This window comes from Camelus dromedarius, chromosome X (assembly GCF_036321535.1).
Source record: "Camelus dromedarius isolate mCamDro1 chromosome X, mCamDro1.pat, whole genome shotgun sequence".
Classification (NCBI taxonomy): domain Eukaryota; kingdom Metazoa; phylum Chordata; class Mammalia; order Artiodactyla; family Camelidae; genus Camelus; species Camelus dromedarius.
The window spans coordinates 33571625-33591987 of record NC_087472.1 but is presented as its reverse complement, the minus strand read 5'-3'; the positions used below and the strand labels follow the sequence as shown (position 1 = coordinate 33591987).

The 20363-nt window shown below is 36.5% G+C and overlaps 1 protein-coding gene across 3 annotated transcripts in view; it reads right to left on the bottom strand.

Annotated features, from left to right (window-relative positions):
* The window catches only part of RNF128 (ring finger protein 128), a 75332-nt gene that overhangs the window by 25914 nt on the left and 29055 nt on the right, over window positions 1-20363 (bottom strand). The gene's annotated exons all lie outside the window — the stretch shown is intronic.

Below are 20363 nucleotides of genomic sequence, written 5' to 3'. Positions count from 1 at the left end.
CGTATAAACTAGACCCTATTCTAAGTGTTTTACCTGCATTAACATATTGAATCCTTACTATACCCATGGCCATTTGCATGTGGAGTTGGTAAAATATGGGTACAACTAGCTGAGCCAGCTGATTCCAGCACACCACTGGACATTACAGAATCAAAACTTAAATACAAGTAGTTCATAATTCAAAACTTACAGCAAAATTAACTTTGCTTCTTCTTTTCACTTCTTCTTATTTACTTTGATAAACTAGTCCAAATGTCATGTACAATCCCAAATTGAATTGTTTTTCTACTTGCTGCTCTGGTAAAGACCACAAAAGAAGATACGTACCCTGAGACTCCAAAGAAGATCAAACTTCTTTTTGTGGAAGAGAAAAAAACCTTTTTCTGATTGGGGTGTGTGAGTGAGGGTGTGTGCATGTGTGTGTTGCTAAAGCAGGCAAGCGGAGCCTTTTTCTCCCTTATGCTTTCTCTGTCCTTAAAATACAGGAGATTCAGGGGCTGTTACTATGCTTCAGCTGATCCTTCTCCTCTCAAATTAAAATCAGTGACTCTGTAAGGGATCTTTTTAAAGCACCACAAACATATTCTGCATATAAAGTTAGCCATTCATTATAAGCAACATACATGTGGTCATATTCAGAACTTACTGTGAAGCTTTAATTTCCCTGATTTCTTGTGTGTTGAGGAATAGAAAGTGAAAAGAACACATAAAGGCCAGAAGTTTTTCTCATCTTAAATAGGATTTAGAAAATGTGAAGAACGGTATTTTTTTTCAAAGAGATGATTAAAATACAATCTTTGGCTATCTGGAAGGATGAGGTATTGCTATTCCCTTCTTAGATAAGGTCAAAGCACTTCTTCAGTGATTACGAGAACGGATCTTCCTTGAAGACAAGAGTTCAGACACTCAGGAGAACAAGTTCCATTAACAGAAAACTAACCTATGTCATTGGATCTATGTTCTTTATGCTGCAGGATTCTGCTTATCAGTTTATTCTCTTACAGTTGTCCAACAACATATAAATGGAAATCGTTTTACCACAAGCTTTATTTATTGCTATTTCCTTAAACCATTCTTATAGCTCATCTTTAAAACCAATGTTGACTTACTGATACATAGACTCTTACACAAATGGTCACGCTTCCCACTTTTCTGTCCAAAATTTCACTCTAACAACTATCTCCTCTGGAAAGTATCAGGCTTAGGAAACCAAATATGGGCTGCACAGCTCAGCTGATTAAAACATAGAGCTAATAAGATCAAGGCTATCATTCAATTAAACTTCTTTTGGATCAGTTATGGCCCTAAACTCATTAAGTATTTTGTGACTATCTGTACACATGCCAGACACTGTGCTAGGCCTCAGGGCTACAGAAAGGAATAAAATATAGTCCCTACACTTTAGGCATTTGCAAAATTCTCCTATATATTAGCCATTCACCACTAGGAAGAATATGAACTAAGCCAGTGAAATGAATTGTACGAATCCATTTTCACGGCTTCTAGCAGAAAAAGAGAATTTCCAAATCACTTTCTGAACAGATACTGGGTTAGCAGAACAGCTTCCTATCTAAAAAAGGCAACTTATTGTCCTTCAATGTCCAATAGTTTGTAATATAACAAACTGTACTTGTTTTGATTATTTCTAAACTTGACAGTACTCTTTATTTAAAAATTGGTAACCAGAAAGAGACTAGAGTTTGACAGAGGGAAGAAGTATAATGTGGCAAAAATAACAGTAAAGTGGGAATCAGACTGCCACTTCTGCCTGCAGGAGATAGGGCTGTACTAAGCGTCTAAAATCAATTCTGGCAAAGAATATGACTACATTTCTTCTTCTATCATTATGGAATTTCCAAATCAACTACTAATTTCATCTCATTTTTCCATTAAAAAAAACCATAGCACCCATCCCCCACAAAAAAGAAAAGGAAAAATCTTTAATACGCTAAAAGTGTCTGATGAGGAAAACTGATCATTAATTGGACAACAAACCTTTATGGCCTAAACCTTGATCACAGAACAGCTATCGTTTCAGGATCTGAATCTCTCTAAATCTGCACTTTATTTCAAGGATTTATTCTTGAATTTTAATGTGTTGTAGCCAATAAATTTTCAGAGTTGAAAAGCAAAAGAAAAAAAAAGCTGTCATTTTTACAACTCTAGTGTATTAACACCATTTTATATTTGACAATCTAGTGCTCAAGAAAAGGTAATCTGGACTCTAACTGCTTAAACACAAGTTTCTGGGTCTAGTATTAAGTTAAAAGAAACTTACCTTGATACCACAGATGTAGCAGTCACTCAATTCTATAAGGAATCCTTGAACTTCCTACTTAAAAGTCATTACTAACACAATGTAGCTCAAGTTTTTCACATTTTCACTCTGCTATCTCGAGTATTTTTGGAGAAGGGACAGATCAGAAATAGATAATATTTAAGCAGAAGAAATTCAGACTCCAATTTCTAATGTTCAACAATGAATAAAGGTTTTGCCATGTGCCTATCTTGGGAACCAAGGTAATAAAATAGGCTGTAGCAACTCAACTACTGTTACTGAATATAATTCAGTTAAAATGTAATTCAATTATAATTAATAAAGGTTATCTATCCTTGGTACCACTGGCAAAAAAAATCTTCTAGTCATTATTCGTAATATATAGAAATTTGATCCTAGGATCCTGATTCATTTCTTTCAAAAAAACTAATGATATTAGGGCTTCGATCTAATCTTATTTATTTGTGAACACAGAGAAATTCATTAAACAAATTATTTATCAAGTGCAAACTATGTAGGGAGTTCTGTGTTTCTGGATCTTTTCCCTCCACTTTAATATTAATGTGTCAAAATGTAAACTCTAAAACATTTTACAATATATGAAATATTCTAAGCATACTGATGGCATACTATAGCACCTTACCATTCAAACACAAAATACAAAGAGGTGAGGAAAGCTATTCTAGTATCTCTTTCAACCAGTTTCCCACTTCTAATACTAGAAAAGAAGTATTCACAGTGAGAGACATACAAGTAATAAGGGCAACTGAAGGCCAAAGTAGCTCTTCTAAAACTAAGCGCACATTCAATTCTGCCCAACATCCTGGTAATACAATGAGGTCAGCACTTCTGAATTCACTTGTGTTTGAAATAAACAAGATCTAGGTGTGATGAATTCCAATATAATTCTCTAATAAGTATTTCATCCATTAGAAAATCTGGAACCAAAGGAAGAAATACAAATGACCAATAGACACATGAAAAAATGCTCAATATCACTATCAGAGAAATGCAAAACAAAACTACAATGAGGTATCACCTCACACCAGTCAGAATGGCCATCATTTAAAAGTCCACAAATGACAAATGCTGGAGAGGCTGTGGGGAAAAGAGAACCCTCCTACACTGCTGGTGGGAATGCAGTTTGGTGCAGCCACTGTGGAAAACAGTATGGAGATTCCTCAAAAGACTAGGAATAGACTTACTATCTGACCCAGGAATCCCACTCCTGAGCATATATCCAGAAGGAACCCTCCTTCAAAGTGACACCTGCACCCCAATGTTCATAGCAGCACTATTTATAATAGCCAAGACATGGAAACAGCCTAAATGTCCATCAACAGATGATTGGATAAAGAAGTTGTGGTATATTTCTACAATGGAATACTACTCAGCCATAAAAAGCGACAACATAACCCCATTTGCAGCAACATGGATGTTCCTGGAGAATGTCATTCTAAGTGAAGTAAGCCAGAAAGAGAAAGAAAAATACCATATGAGATTGCTCTATGTGGAATCTAAAAAAAACCAAAACATAAATACAAAACAGAAACAGACTCACAGGCAGACTACAAACTTGTGGTTGCCAAGGGGGTGGGGGGTGGGAAGGGACAGACTGGGATTTCAAAATGTAGAATAGATAAACAAGATTGTACTGTGTAGCACAGGGAAATATATACAGAATCTTGCAGTGGCTCACAGCGAAAGAGAATGTGACAATGAATGTATGTATGTTCATGTATAACTGAAAAACTGTGCTCTGCACTGAAATGACACAACATTGTAAAATGACTATAAGTCAATCAAAAATGTTAAAAAATAAAATAAAATAAAATAAAATAAAATAAAATAAAATAAAATAAAATAAAATAAAATAAATGTAAATTATTTTAAGAAAGAAAATCTGGAACCAATTCAAGTGGACTTTTTTTAAAAACTTTTTTTATTGAGCTATAGTCATTTGTTCTCTCATTGCATCCCAACAAACACATAAACAAATGATTTCTTTAAAGTGTCTGGCAATATATGTCTGTGGTTTACTGGAATCGGATAAATCAGTACTACACACCCCTTTAATATGTCATTATGCTCCTAACTAGCCTTTAATTAAATTCTAGTCTATTGCAGAATGTGAAATAGGCATTAGTACAGGTTGCCCGTTGGTTAAAGCAATGGTTCTTTAATTTTTTGTATTGTTACAAATCATCTTTTTGAGGGAGGGGCAGTGGTAGTGAAGACGACCACTTTAAAAGCCAACAAATGGAACAGAAGCACAACTACCTGTGTAGTTCAGCACGCTGCCTTTCTTTCTGCCCTGCAACCCCAGATAGCTTTGCTGTAGCTTTTGAAGGTAATACTACATTAGGGAATGGGTCACAGATTCGATATAGCACACAACACACAAAAAAAATTCTGGCAGATGGAGCCCTCAGGAAAACAGCATATTAAAAACACTGGGAAGTCAGAAGCAATACTGTTCAGAAGGGCACAGATGCATAATTTGTAGATGACATGTCATATTCACCAGTAAACAATTCTTAGAATTATTATTAAAAAAACCCAGTCCTGCCTGGACTATTCTGACTTCTACTAGGGGTCTGTCTAGCATATTTTAAGAACCCAAGGGCTAGATGAGCATTTTTCAAAGTTTTTGGATTTGGGACTCCTTTATACTCTTTAAAGTTCTTTAAAACAAAAGAACTTTTGTTTATATAGATTATATCTGTTCATATTAGCCATATTAGAAGTTAATGGAGGAATTTTTTTAAATGTTTATTCATTCATTTAAAATAACAGCTGTAAATACATATCAATGCAATGAACATATTTGTATTAAAATAACTATATTTTCCCAAAAATGTAAGAAGAGTGGCACTGTCATTTGTGCAGACTTCTTTAATACCAGACCTAACAGAAGACAGTTGGATCTTCATATCTGCTTCTGCATTAGATCTATTGTGATCTGTTTTTCTGGTTGAAGTCTATGAAGAAAATCAGTACTCACACAGATACGTAATTAGAAAACTGAGGAATATTTTAACAGCATTTTCAAATAATTGTACATGTTCATCTTTGATGTTACAACAAAATACAACAAGTGGCGGTTTCTTAAACACTAGGTACAAGGTAGAATTTAAAACCATTATCAGTAAACTCTATGTACTCAGTTAAATAAAAACCATTGATCCAGCATATTGAATGGATCCTTTATCCATGTATGGTTCTGTGACACCATGCATTAGTCATCTGGAAAGTACTGGTTCACTGAATTACGCAAATATTACAAATGGTGACTCATTTCAAGATTATACAATATCAAAAAATCATGGTTATTAATATCACCATTGATCTCATTAGAAGTTGAAGTTTTAGGAAGTTGTCGAGCTCATGTGGTAGGTGAAAGTTTTCCAAAATTCTAATTTTTGCTTGAACACTTAAATTTTAGCATTAGCAACAAATGCTGTCATTTGTTTTCCTTGAAATGACAAGCTCACTTAGTTAATTTTTGAAAAAAGTGCTTCCAGATACCCAAGTCTGAATAACTGCTGTTTGTCAGTAGTTCTTTCAAGTTAAAAAGGAGTTCTCTGGAGAAAGCACGTAGTTGAGCTTACAACTCAGTCGTACAAGCACGTTTCACCTACTTTCCAATTCACCACACAGAATATGCAAAAAAAAAATGTGTGTGTGACAGCTTAGAGATTTAGTAAAATTAATTATTCTTACTGATACATCAAGGACATTCCTAAGTGAAACTGGTATTTTCTTTTTACTGTAAATGCATAGAGGTATAGTATACGTTACAGTTTGGTGCCTCTGTCTCAATTTGCACTAAGGTGCCAGCAGTTTTTTCCACTATTGTGTTTACACCCTCCATGTAAATGTCAACACAGTGAATACTGCAAATAATGGCTACATAGTATTATGAAAATAGTATTGAGCTCACGGACCCCTGAAAGAATCTCATGGACCAGTGCTCCTAGATCCTGTTTTGAAAACTGTTGGGCTAGATCAATGACCCTCAAACTTTAATATGCTTGAGAAATGACCTGGGAAACTTGTTAAAACGCTGAACTCCCTGGGCCCCATTCCTTAATTCAGTATTGTCTGGGGTGGGGCTTGGGAACCCACAGTTTAACAAGTTCTGTGGGTTCTTTTGCTGCCTGTGGTCTGTGGCCCATACTTTTAGAATTATTGGGCTGGAGTTTGATTATAGTTTGATGATGTTATGGTCAAGAAGTTTCAAGATGGTGACGTCACTCTAGACAGATCAATGCCAATCCTTCACCCTGTATAGAAAATCTCTGCCAATAGAATTATTTTGTCTTTATCGGTAAACACTTCATATAGAGAAGTTCAAAAATTAGCCACATAAGAAACAGGCCCATTTCTTTCCTGTTGTGACTAACACATCTCCATTGTCACCTTTGTGTCTCAGTTAAATCACTGTAACAACCTCCTAACTAGTCTCCAAGCCAGCAGTCTCAGGCCTCCAATTCATTCCCCTTGTGGCTCCCAAATAAATTTCTCTAAATAGGAAAAATGTTCGTTAGTACTCCTTTGCCAAAGGCCCTTTAAGAGCTCAGTTTCACCTACAGAATAAAGTTCAGCCTCCTTTCACAAGATCCTGAGTCATCTGCATTAGATATTCAGCTTTTACACTATTGCAGGTTTCCCTTAAGTTATCTGGTTTATTTGAGTTTCACTAAACTATGAACTCCTTCAGGTTAGGGACTGGGTCTTTCATCGATGTAACTGTGTCTAATAGAGTGCCTGGCGCATTAACACATGTCAAATAAATGTTTGATGAATGCAGTTTTAAGTATGCTATATTGAGTGATCATTTGAATCTTGACTGAATCTGAAAACAACTTCATCCTTAAAGGTAATTGTACTGAACAGAGTCTAAGATGTGCCTCTTCCCTACATTCAAAGATAACTTGGCACAACGTATCTGCCTACAGCAAGGGCATATTATCTATATACAGATAAGAAATTAAATACTAATCTTACTCTACAGACCTTGAGTTTAGCATGATGCTTACTGCTAGTGCTGATTCCGCTGAAATCACCATACTGCCAGAGCAGCACTAATGGTGGCAATAATCCCTCTCTGAGCCGGGGCTTGACTATCCTTCGGTTTCACACTTCCATTCAGGAGCTACGACAGATGCCATTTTAGCCCCAAGCTCAAGTTAGAACCCAGTCATTCTGGTTCACTAGGAGACTGGCTGTTTGGGCACTTATGAGGAAGTGCAGAGGACATAAAAAAGGAGTCTTGAAGCGGTTGGAACAGGTTGAGTGTTTATACAACCTTAAATTTGTACTGATACTCAGGAAAAGAAAATAATAACATATGTTATTGCCAGACCAGGCAGAAATTGTAGCATGTATGTTATTTGATGAATAGGATATCCTGTAATTGTACTAAAATGTTTATGCTAAAGAAGTTTTCTATTGCCATATCTTTTGTTTTGGGTAGTACAGTTTCTAGAAACCAAATTCAACATTTGTTTTTGCTATTTATGAATGTTTTCTGAAGGAATGCTAGTCAGTAAACTCCACAGCATCAATGCAGTCAACCCTCTGGGATAATAAATTGGGCAACATCCAGAGCTATTCAGAATCTGATAAGGATTTTTAATGGCTCAAGGTAAAGCAATTACTGACTAACAGTATATACACAACAGGTTGAAAACAATTAGATACTTGTTAGGCAGTTTTTAAAAAGACAGGAGATTTAGGGGTTTCAGGGAAAAATTTATACAAATGAATGTTAGAAATTATGGTGATCTTTTGTCCTTCTATTCGTCAGTTCTGTTTTCCTGTAATGTGAGACCTTGGGAAGGAGAATTCCACTGAATAAATCGTTGCTGTATTGGGGGGGTGGGAAATGAGCAAAAAACCAGGACACAGCCTAGACTTCAAATACAAGTGGGACATGGCCTCCACCACTTGCCACTTTATACTCAAACTTTCAGATAAACTAGTACAAGAATGTATGGGAGGGAAACGTACTCTGTACCTTAAATACTGCCAAACTCTGGGGAGGAACATTTTTGTGTAGGTCTTAAAGCCCTACCTAAATTGATATTTGAGTACCAAACTAAAATATCATTATTAGTCAAAAGAAAAGCAATATAGGCCGAAAATGTCAGCTAGACAGAAAGGACCAGGCCATTGTTTATCTTTAGCTACTTTCCATTCACTTGTCTCCTACCACGACCTCCAGCCACCATGCTCGTCATAAAGGGGGTGTTCAAACTTTTGTAGAAATTGGAACCTCTTTTTGTACATACTCTCTTCATGTATAGTTTGTAATACGGGAATTAGTTTGGAAATTACATTAATCATTAAAATTAGGAAGAGTATTATGTTGAGAGATGGGGTATTCATTGTGACTTTGCCACATGAACGCAAGGATGCAAAGGTTACAGACATCCAATTAGTATTCTATTAGGTATCTGAATTGGAGAAAAAGAGAATTTGGCATGCCTCTATAAATGTTGGTATCATTCAGTTAAAAGAAATCCAAAACTAAGAATATTCTACTAATTGAGAATATTAAATTTCCTCCTTTATGAAGTATTATAAAAGCTAAGTCCTGTACTAAGGCCTAAAGACTGATAAAAACAAACACAAACCTGTCTCCTTGGTGTTTTCATCCTTTCACATTAAAATGTTTCTGAAAGTCAATAAGGAGAATAAGCCTAGCCTGTATAATTACACTTGTCATATTAACCTGATTTAAAAGGCACCATATTAGTACCAAGACACATAACTAAAATGTTTGTCATCACAGTTGAAAACATTCTGTTCTTATCAGAGTGAGATAATTGGTCTAGTCACTCCTTGACACTGACAGAACTTTGATACAGGTAAAATATGAGGCCAGTCTGAGAGAGAGAGAGACGGAGGGAGGGAGGGAGGGAGGGGAGTGGAGGGGAGAGAGAGGGAGAGAGAAGGGAAAAGTTATCAAGTGCATGGCAATCAGTGTTTTCCAAATTATATTTCAGTTGTTAAGTATTTTGATAGGAAAGGGGTTCTATAAATAAATAAGTTTAGAAAACAACACATTGAACAAGGTTAAACCGTGTTTATTTAGCATATCAGAGGCTCTGGGAAGCCCGGCAGTGGTACGCATTGCCAGTCTCCAGGACAGGACTGTACATGAGGGTGAGGAGTGGTTAAGCTATTCTTTAATGAACCAGGCTGTGTAAAAAGTGCTTTATATATTATCTAATTTATCCCTCACAGTAACCCTATGAAGTAGGTACAAATATCATCCCCTATTCTATAGATGAAAAAGCTGAGTCTTAAAAGACGTTAATTTAGCTAAGGTCACAAAGCCACTGCATGATACAGTTGGGATTCAAATCAAAATCCATCTGATTCCTAAGTCCCCGATCTTTACCACTTTGCCATCAAAAGGTCCAAAGTCATTTCTATTGTTAGAGCTTCACATCTTGATTTTAATGTCTTGCTGCTGCTTAAGATGGAAATACACAGGAGAGAAGGACAAAAGTTGTTTCAGTTTCTTGATTATGTGATTCTACCCGTATTTCTCAGAAACCGCCAGAAAAATAGCAATTTGGATTGTCACAGTTTTTTCCCTACTTCTACATATAAAACAATTACATATTTCAAAATGTGGTAGTGAACAGCTGTAATAACCAAAGGTGAAATAGTATGTTTAATAAAAAAAATTGTTAAGTTTCAAGAGAACTAACATTTACAAAATGTCCACTGCATGCCCAGCACTTTATTTACAACATCATAGAAAATGGGCATTATTATCCCCCTTTTTATGAACAAGATAAGTGAAGTCCAGATCACATATTTATTAATTGGTAGGGCTAGAATTCAAACAAAGCCATCTGATTCAAGGACACCTGTTCTACCATTGTAATATGCTATCTCCCAATTTCAGATGGAACACATTCATCTTTGGTACAATGGGTTGAAATAAAAATAGAGCAATGTAGCTTTCTTTACCATCAAAGGATAATTTGCTAGCCTTTAATTACGTTACTCAAGGTATGTCATTTTCCTTGTCTTGTCTGCCAGTTCAACCAAAAGGCATCAGCCAGACAGAAGGAGTAAAATGGATAGGGGGCGGGTGGAGGGCTAGAGCGAGGGAGGTGACTGGTGTTTTTGCACCAGCCAGTTTCACTTTCTTTTAGACATCCTGTTCTCTTGCCAAAATGAAATGATGGTGGTGGAAAACAAGAATTCAAAACCCTCCTACAACTCAACGCACTTCAGACTTGTGTTAAATATAGGTTGCTTGTAGCTCTACGAAATCCTCACTCAATAGAATCACACTTTTCTAGCCTTCATCTGAATGACTGTTGAAATCCTCTAAAGTAAGGAAAGATGTACTGACTTGGAAATCTGTTAATGGTTCACTAAGCCACAAGTCAAAGTTATGGTTTTAAAACTTTTGGGAACGTTACAAATGCTATTAAAATAAGCCAACTTCTGAAATGATCATAGGTTAGGAAAGCAAAATGCAGAGTCCTTAAGGTGAAACACATGGAAAAGGTGAGGTAGATCTTTGGTGAACATTACAAAGAACCTGAGTAAGCAGAGAAAGCTCTCTAAACCAGCATGATTGGGGAGAACACAATAAGCTATATTTTGTAGAGCTATCATTATGAACAATAACCACAACAGAAACACTGATGGGTTGTGTTTCAAAAATTCATTTGTAAATCAGTTGTTTGGAACTAGAGAGAATACATTTTCCCATAGTAGTGCTGCTCAGCAGTGTCTGCGTTCCCAAGTGAGCCCACAGATTATTGTCATGTGAAATGCTTTGAGGACCAAAAACTTCAAAGCAAATATAAATGGTTATTTAAGCCATACTTGTACTAAAACTTCTCAGAAAAAAAATCACGGAAATACCTAAAGCAAAAAAGAAAACAAAAACAAAAACAAAAAAAAACCCAAACCCTAAAGCATTTAAAATTTAACTTAAATACTGGGACACAAGAAAAATGCATATTTAATCAGGAAGATTACATGGTTGATGGGAGGTTTTTATGGAGATTGTGGGAGTGAGTTATGGACACATTCAAATTCATCAGATATTGAGAGTACTGGTTTCTTATAATGCTTAATTTCACCTCAAAAGAAATGGAATTGCATAGAAGGAAGCTCAAGGTCTTTTTAAAAAGGAAGATGGGGCTGAGAGAGAAAGAATCTAAGGTAGAATTAATCAAGCTATGAAAGGCAAAGGAAGCGAGAAGAAAAGTAGGACACAAAATGTATCCTAAGAGGAAAAGAAGTGGTACAGAAGCTATCCTTGAGTTTGAGTTTCTTGTGCAAACCACCAACTTGTGGAGCTTCACATAGCAGAATATTATTTCAAGGGAAACGCTAAATTTAAAAACAAGTACAGACAATCCCTGACTTATGATGGTTTGACTTCATGATGGTACAAAAGCAATACGCATACAGTAGAAACTATACTTCAGATTTTGAATCTGGATCTTTTCCTGGGCTAGCGATGTGAGGGACAATACCCTCTCCTGATGCTGGGCAGAAGCAGCCAGCCACGCGATCACAACAGGAAACAACCGATACATCTACAACCATTCTGGACCCAGACAGCCATTTTGTTTTTCACTTTAAGTACAGTGTTCAATAAATTACATGAGATATGCAACACTTTATCATCAAACAGGCTTTGTGTTAGATGATTTTGCCCAACTGTAGGCTCATGTTAGTGTGCTGAGCACGTTTAAAGTAGTTCAGGCTAACTTATGATGTTCAGTAGGTTAGGTGTATTAAGTACATTTTCAACTTACCAATATTTTCAACTTACCGATATTTTCAACTTACGATGGTTTTATCAGGATATAATCCCACCATAAGTCTAGGAAGATCTGTAATTCAGTTTCAACGACGTCCTAAATGCAACTTTGAGCTTGTATGTTCTGTGTATCATTAACAAAGTGTAAAATAAGAACACTATGATTTCCCTCTTCCTTAATTATCACAAAATTTCCTCCTTTTTTTCTAGAATGACAAAGGCTGTTGTCATCAGATGAACTCAGTGTGTCATGGGTGAAAACTGCCAATATATTGGATTCTTCATGCTAAGGTGTTAAATTTAGCACTAATCTTAAAAGTACTGAATAGAATAGAAATTGAAGGGGGCTAGTGAGCTGAAGCAGGTCTCCTATGGGAAAGAAACAAAAATACCAAGAAAGGTGAGGTAGGTGTAAAGGGGGAAAGACAACAATATAAATAGTGATACAAAGCATAAAGAGAACTATTCTATTCCATATTAAAACAGAAAAAGGTCAGCCTTTAAAGTTCTTTAGTGTTCAAGGCTCATTTTACATATGAAGAAACCAATTAGTGTTACTGAGAAAGGACCACTCTAACAATTATGTGGGTAAGATATAGCCAAAAGACCAAAGTAATTTCTCTTTAAATTCTCATAATAGTCTGTAAATGACTTCTATTATCAGATATGCTTTGTTCCTGTTGTTGCTATGGCCACATTACTAATGCTTTCTTTAGGATTTATCAACATGATAGAAGTATTTTCAAGTTTTTAAAATACCTGATTTTTTTTCTGATTACAAGTATAAAACATATTCATTATATAGGAAATTCAGAAAATACAGAAAAATAATGAAGAGAACAATAATCACCTATAATTCCACCAACCAGAAATAACCAAGGTTAACATTTTAGTATACTTTCTTTTCAAAAGCTAAGACTTTTTAGTTGCAGGCAGCATTTAACAAAGCTACTTCAACATTTTATCTGAAATGAGAATGATTAATATCTTGAGAGAAACACACATATTAACAAGTGAGTTCAAGCACCATCTTCTTTCAGAAAAGGTCAAAATAAACAGGGGTAACTCAAAATCACTGATTTGTACCTAACCTGAGCATTCAAGCATTAAAACCAAGTAAATCGTGACTAGGTTCTGCACCTAACAGCCTCCATCAAGTTAGGCATGAATCACCAAACTTTCTTTTCCAAAGAAATCAATATTGTAACAAGTCTATGGGTAAGTTCAAGCAGTAATTATATGTCATGATGTATAGAAAGACATACATACAGCGGAAAGAGACAGAACAGGAAATGGAATAATAGCAAAGCGCCCTTGTGTTCTGCTTTGCCCATAGGGCTTCGAAGTGGGTATTAAATGGGGGGAGGTTATAGCTCAGTGGTAGAGTGTGTGCTTAGCACGCACGGGGTCCTGGGTTCAAGCCCTGGTACCTCCATTTTTTTTTTAAAGCCAGTGTTAATAGCAAAACGTGGTAACTCTGAACTGGCTTAGTAACTGTGTCAAAAAGTGCTTGTACTCTGAGCTTGGAAGTAACTTCCTACGGTGTGTAGCTGAGGATCACCGCAGTTAACTAGTTTACCAGCTCCAATGTAGTGAAGGATTTGTTTCTGTGGGTTGCCTGGGCTCCTACCACATGCTGCAAGAGGTCATTTCCTCAGGAGACAAAGTGGACAATCGTGCTGCTTCAAAAATTCCTCAGCTTGGGCAGCAAGGTAGTCTTCAGGGGCTCTTGTCCTCTTCTGTTTCTTGAGCTAGGTGCTGGTTACACAGGTGTGCTTGCTTTGTGAAAATTCACAATGCTATACATGAATTATTTCTGTACCTTTTTTGGTATGTACGTTATTCTTCAGTACCATTTAGATACCCAAAATTATTCACTCCTAGGCAGTATTTGTGGTACCCTACTAAGTAAACTTTGGGGAGAACCCCAACAATAGTTTACAGTTCAGTGGCCATCATGAAAAATAAAAGCTATTTTAGTCAATGAGGCCCTACTTAGCCAAGCAACAAGGACACTGGGTGCAAACCTCATCTGTGACAAGGACAGCACCTAAAGGAAGATTATGGAAGAGGAACTAAGGCACAAGTGGTGATCAACCCTTTCAAAAGACCAAGCCCACAACAGGCAATGCATATGGGTTAGGCCAGATCATGTTTATGGCTAGTAAGCGTATTTTTATGTAAATCTCTGTGGGGCATATTTTTGTTTTAAAAGTTCCAATTGACATCCTTCCCCATCACCATTTCTACACTTCCTTTCTGCTAGTTAATGGTAGAGAAGCTCCATCTCCACCTTCCAGTCAAAGACCACCGTCTTCAGCTTACAAGAACATTCTCTTTCTATTTCTAATTACATGGGGAAATGCTTAGAGTAACAAGCAGGGTAGAAAACTGTATATAAAGTATATAATTATAATTCTTTAAATAATATATATGCAAAGCAAAAGAAAATGACAACAAAACATCCCAAAATACTAAAATGGTTACTTTATGGCTTTTTATGCTTTCCTTTAGATTGTATTTTCTTTTTACTGTATTCATATTCATGAAAAAGATAACCAGTATGATAAAAGTAGGATACAAAAGCATACTTATACATGGAAAGAGACAAGAAGGTATATTAATGGTACCATCTCTGTGTTATGGAATTATATGTAGCTTTTTAGTTTTATACTTTTCTGTATTTTCCAAGTTTTCTTCAAGAAGCATGGTTAATTTTATGATAAGAAAATCACTTAGTACATATCTTTGGTACTCCCCTCTATTTCCTCCACTTAAGTCTGAGAACAGAGATTAAATGTGGCATTCTATATGAGACAACACACATCTTCCATGGACCAGGCGAAACAATTCTTTATGTGCTTAGAAAAACAACTCACTGATCAAGCTATATTTATTTTTTAGAGGTTTATATGTTATGGAATTCCACATTCACCAGCATGTTCAATGGAAGTCTTTCAATTGGAGACATCAATTGAATGGTGTAAATCAAGTTTTAAAACATCAAAAAAAAAAAAAAAAGAACAGGGAAGATTCAATGTAAATACTCATTGGCACTATTTCTCTGTTGCCTAGGTCATTTTGCCATTAAGATCCCATAAAGTGGCCCATGATTGCAACCACCATAAAATTAGGGAGCTTGCAATCTTGAAATATTTATGTATTCTTATTCCTTTGTATATTCAGGCAAGAAACATAGTACCTAGCATATAGTAGACCCTTGATAAATGTTCAAAGAATTGAATTTCAATCTTCTTCTGTTAGATACTTTTCTAGCGAATCTTACAACCCTCTGACATTTTTGTGTATTTAAGTCCACTCAACAAGCATTTCCCGAGCACACACAACACAAAGGTTCCTATGGGGAATCTGAAAATTAAGAGAACATTCAAATGATTAAAGTCTAATAGGAAAGTAAAATATATAAACAAATAACTACCAGCAAAATGCAGACAGTACTATAAAAGAGACTATGGGAGCTAAGGGAAGAGCTTATTTTGGTTTTGGTGTGGGGGCTGTGGTGGGAAGAGCAAAAGAAGTAATTGAGAAAAGCTTCAAAGATGAGGAGGCGTCTGTGTTGGGTTTTGAAGGATGGGTAAGTGTTTTGACCAGCAGAGCTGGGAAGAAGAGGGTACAGAGGCAAGAGCAGAAATACGAGCAAAGGAATGATAATGGGAAAGGGTAGAGAATGTTTAAGGATCAACATAAGACAAGAGGTATACAAAGCTTCAAAAGCAGCTTGGGACTAGATTATTAAGAGTCTTGTATGCCGTTCTGAGGGACATATTCTAAAAATTATAAGTAATGGGCTTTTGAGCAATGGCATATATGTGACCAGAGCTGTGTTCCAGTGGCAATGTGGAAGAACTGGAGGGAAGAAATGACCGGAGGCAGGGAGACCAATTAGGAGGCTAAGTATTTATTCCCAGGAGAAGACACAGGAACTGAAAGCAGGGTAATAATAATTGCCAGGGAGAAAGCAACATACATGAAAAGATTGTAAGTGATGTTATCAACTGGATGTGGCGGTTATTTATTAGAGGAGAGTTGGAGGCCTGGGTGTGAATGCCAGGAGGAAGAGGTGTGAGATGAATGCACTAGTAGAATAACAGAAATGAAACCAAAGAGAGGCAAGAGAAGCAAGAGACTGCTTGGGAAAGTTTCAAAAGGAGAAGTGGTCAACAGTATCAAATACAGTACTGCAAGAAGCCCAAAAGGATGCACATGGGAAGAGATTTTGAAATGGTGTTTTTACATTGGTAAATCATCACCACCCAATCTGTTCTCATCTTCTTTTGAACCACTCATTCTACTAAAAAAGGTTCTTTTCGAAGTCAACTTCCTCGGGGGCAAAACAAACAAAAACAAAAAACAGTATAAAAACTAAATGTCAAATGGTTGAGAAGGGATTGGGTGGCCATAAATCAGTGGAAAATCCTATTCCAAAGTCCTTTGTGAATTGAAAGATTGGCTGTTTGAAGGAGCAGTTATTTGAGAAAAGAATGACAAAACATAGGTGGGCCAAAAGGTCATTTTCTTATCAAGAATTCAGTCTAGAGGGGTGGGTATAGTTCAGTGGTAGAGTGCGCTCTTAGCATGCACAAGGTCCTGGGTTCGATCCTCAGTGCCTCAATTAAAAAAAAAACAATTAAAAAAAAAGAATTCAGTCTAGTCACTTTACGCCTAAAGGGTTACAGTTACATGTCAGGTAATAGGGACTGTGAAGTACTCTGGGCTATTCATTTTCAAATTATATACCACTAGCATACAATTCAAGTTCCATTTTCTAAAATACATTTAACTATCTTAATTGTGCTAAAAAAAGTTATAGAAGCTCCCTAAAGGTCAGGCTCTGTGTTAAACAAACACTATCTGTATTAAATTCCACTAACCTTATCAGACAAGTTTATTATTATGCCCATCTTACACAGGAGAAAACTGAGACTTACAGAAGTGAAATACTGGCCTAAGATTTTAAAAATAGTAAGTGGCAGAGGCCATCCTCTTCATATGCTTAACTGTCTTCTAACAACGCATACAAGCTACTGTTTTATATAGCAAACTGTATCCCATGGGAGACCACCAAATCATTAATTTAAGCAGTGTGGTTCATTCACTTTTTTTTATAGACCTCAGGAATAATGCTTCTCCCGCCATCCTCATGAATATGTTTCAAGTTCTTGTAAATGCGTCACGGATTATGAAGCCTGCAGCTCTGCACAGGTCTTTCAATAAGTTCGTGTCTGCATATGTTGACTCAAGGAAAATTGTACAAGGAAGTACTGACACCACTTCAACCCGTGGGCTGTGTTCAACTAGGAAGCTTGCAAGGCTCGGGCTCATCTGCTTGGCAAAAGCAGCAGAGTCAGTTGTGCAATATAACAAGAGCACGCATAATGTGTTTCACCGAGACAGTCCTACATTTTACATGGCTTTAGTGCTTACTCAAAGTTTTGGCTGCTTGTTATCTGATTTTCAGGTTTAAGATGAGACATGTGACTAGTAATTAAACGGTGAAACCAAAACTTTCTCCGAATTCTCTCCCCAGTCTCTGGATCAATTTGAATGAAAAATATCCAGAGATTGAAGGATCAGCTGTTAAAAAAATCTGTCATTTACAATTTTTTTAATCCGTGTGAATCAGGATTCTCCTGGACCCTTTGCAACCAAAATAACATAGAGAAACAAACTGCATGGGCTGCTGTATGGCTCCAGCTACCCTTTGGGAAATTGTGGTATGCATAAAAACAGCGTCATTTTCCTAACTGATTGCTCACATATAGTGGAGTTTCTCTCCAAAACACCAAAGTTTTAAGTCAACTGTTCTAAACCGGTTAGTTCTGTTACTTGAAACAAATGGGTCTTCTTGGTCACAGGACTGTGATTGGTGGGAGTGTGGATGATCAGCACAAACTCCAACAAAGGACAGACAATTCAAGCACAGGCCCCTGTGAGAGTGGGTGAAGAAAGGTTCTGTAAATAAAGACAACAGCAATGGCTTTTCCACATTTGGTGGCCCTTGTATAATTCATGGCAATATATATTAAGTTAATTAACACTTAAACTTCAGTCCTACCTCTTTGCCACTAAGATCCCAGAGAAAATCGTTTTTGACCAGAGATTACAGTGAACCCTGGGACTGTGCTCAGGAATGAGCAGAGCAAACAACACAGCACTTTGCAAACAAATATTTAACAACAGACAGGGATGAAATGCAAAGTGATTTTCCCCTTGTGTTGAAAAGTCGTTTCTCCAGGACTTCAAGGGAGAAATGTAATTCCATACCTCAAGGAACCAGCTAGCTCTTTTAGCTAGTTAGCCTAAGGGTAAACACTGCTACAGTCATCATCTCAGATAATAATACATTTTTAAAGTATCAAAACACTTTTCTGAATGTTGTTTTAATTAAGTGATCAATATTTAGGGCTTTATTTCTTGTATTATTTTTATTAATAAAATAATATATTGCTATTATATTTTAATAATTTTAATAATATATTATATTTATTTTACAGTATCCTGAAACAAAAAGCCATGCTTAGATTCCCAACATTTTTACACTGACAGTTGCATAAGCACATGTTTGTTCATCAGTTTTTTGCATCTTATTAGCATTAGCCTATTGTAATAACTTTAGTTTTTGTTTGTTTGGTTTTGGGTTTTTTTTGGGGGGGTAATTAGGTTTATTTAGTTTTTTTTTTTTAATGGAAGTACTGGGGATTGAACCCAGGACCTCGTGCATGCTAAGCACACACTCTACCACTGAGCTATACCCTCTCCCTTGTAATAACTTTAAATGAGTGTTTATTTTCTGCTAGGTAGTTTACATACGTTATCCTTAATAATCACAGCAATGTAAATATTAGCTCTATTTTATAGATGGGAAAACTGAGATTCAGTAAAGTTAAATAATCTGACCAAGGACACAAAGCTACTGTGTGGTAAATCCAGAATTTGATTCCCATTCTTGACTACAATGCCTGGGCTTTTCCTAGTATACCATACTGTCTCCCAATAAAGTCTAAGTAAGATGTGTATAGAGTTCCTGGCACATAGTGGGAGCTCAACACAAATTTATTTTATTTTCCCCTAAAACTACCAGACAAATATAAGCTTATGTCCTTAACAGAAGTAGGATGAAAGTGGTCTAAATAGGAACCCTCTAATTAAAGAGTACTCTTCAATTCCAAATCATCCATGCAAATAAATCTTGTGTGCAGGAGGCCAAGTCAAATCCTTGCATTTAGGTAGCCAACTTGAAAATGTAAGGACTTTAAAATTGTCCTTATTCTTCATTTCTAACAGCCTTTATAAAAGTAATTTCATTCTAATCAATGAATTATCAACCAAAAGAGACACAGTTGCTCCTTTAATCAACATAAAATCTAAGAATCACAGCATTTTAGAGCTGGAATTCATCTAGAGTTCATCTAGTTCATTTTTGTCTCTGCATGGTCTGCCAACTTGGCCTCCTCCTCCCCCTACCTCTATACTATCATTTGACTAGTGAGTAACTTGTACAAGGTCACAAAGCTGGTAGAGACAGAGAAGGGACTAAAATAACTCAAATCTCCCGAGTTCCAGTTCAGTGCTCTTTCCATTATACCACCCAGCCACTCACTGCAAGTGCTCTCTAGGCAGGGCCAGTGTTTTTAGAAAATACACACAGCCTCCAGATTCATCTCTCCAGAGACTCCTAAAAAGCTAATCCTATCCCCTAACCTTTACCGAAAAGGATGAGGTGTCAAACTCTTTACAGGCATTATTTCATCTCATCCTCAAGGCAAATGTGTGGGAGTGGTTCTTTCTTAGTTCTTTCCCATTTGATTGATGAGGGAACCCAGACTTAAAGACTTCAAATAAGTTGCTCAAGGTCACAGGACAAGTAAGCAGTGGAGCCGGAATTTAACCAAGGTCTGACTGGAGGCCCAGCTCTCAACAACTATGATATACTGCTATAACGTGTCTCTGCCTTTTTCTCCCCCAGTTTTTTTTTTCCTTTATGTTTTGGGGCCTAGGATCACTATGTACATATGGTATGGATACCTAATCACAAATAGGGGAAAAGGTTTCTGGAAGGATAACTGAAGAGGGAAAAATAGTAACCCACCTCATTTCCACAAATTTAAGACCTACCTGGATTACATTTTCCAAAGTCTAGGCCTTTGCCAGCCTCACGCAGAAACCTCTTCTTTTTTCAATAATACTAATCAACCTGTTTCACCACTCAATAACCTAAATCAGATTTTTCAAAAGCAGAGGAAAGCACTG